The following is a 992-nucleotide window of genomic DNA, read 5'->3' on the forward strand; positions in this document are numbered from 1 at the left end:
TCACGCATCACTTTACTCATTCCCTCTATTTCCTTCGTTTACACACGTGCGTGTTATAGAATTGGCGGTCGAAATCGTTCGTGTGCGAAACGTGATCGATTAATGCGCGTTTCCGATTAATTGAGATCGGAGAGGAAGAGAAAAGCAAGGAAAAGTGTACCTTGGGCCAAGAGAAAAAGAGAGAAAAAAAGAAAAAAAAAAGGAAAAAAAAAGGTGATGACGAATAAATTTTCAACGATCCGCGGAACAAAATGAATTTGGCCGATTGTCGCGTTGTGTGTCTATCGAGATTGTTGGTTTTAAGATGTTAGTCACGATTAATTAAGTTTGGTACACAGAAAAGTGAACGCACGCATTTTTTTTTTTTTTTTGTTCGAGTAGTGATCAATATGTCCGATGTTTGATGTTCGATAAATTGCAAAGATACTTGTAATGCGTTCTCTTTTATTAATTCACACACTGTCGTTACACACACACACATACACGCGCACGCTCACACACACACACACGCTGAAGGAAACGAAATATATGCTGGCACACGGATAATATATAAATAAAATCATTGGTTCGAAAGCGAAAAGAAGAAGAAGAAAAAGAAGAAAAAAAAAAAAAAGAAGAAACACTCCCACACGTACAATCGATAAAAATAATAAAATTGCTAAAACAAGTAGAGCGTAATTCCAAATTTGTTATTCGTATCGTTCGTGTAACAAATACATATTTTTTAATACCCAATACATCGTTTATATATAATTTAACAACAGCCAATAATTAACACCAATTTCAAAATATTCAAATTCAGCTACAAGATGATCGATTTTCATCGATCGCGATTACAAATTTGATCGACATTACTATTACTTGAGATAATGGTAGAACAGCGTATTCCAACCTTTCTCGAGTTGCAACCCCTTTTTTTATTACGTTCAAATAATTAGCCACGTTTCAAATTTCTCCTTTTCGAATTTCCAGAAAAAAAAAAAAAAAAAATA

The 992-nt window shown here is 34.1% G+C and overlaps 1 protein-coding gene and 1 long non-coding RNA gene across 2 annotated transcripts in view; one reads left to right on the forward strand and one right to left on the reverse strand.

Annotated features, from left to right (window-relative positions):
- The window catches only part of LOC102675652 (chromatin-remodeling ATPase INO80-like), a 16641-nt gene that overhangs the window by 9271 nt on the left and 6378 nt on the right, over positions 1–992 (reverse strand). The gene's annotated exons all lie outside the window — the stretch shown is intronic.
- The window catches only part of LOC116185987, a 24351-nt gene that overhangs the window by 6800 nt on the left and 16559 nt on the right, over positions 1–992 (forward strand). The window lies entirely within an intron of this gene.

This window comes from Apis dorsata, unplaced genomic scaffold, assembly GCF_000469605.1.
Source record: "Apis dorsata unplaced genomic scaffold, Apis dorsata 1.3 scaffold_360, whole genome shotgun sequence".
Taxonomy (NCBI): Eukaryota; Metazoa; Arthropoda; class Insecta; order Hymenoptera; family Apidae; genus Apis; species Apis dorsata.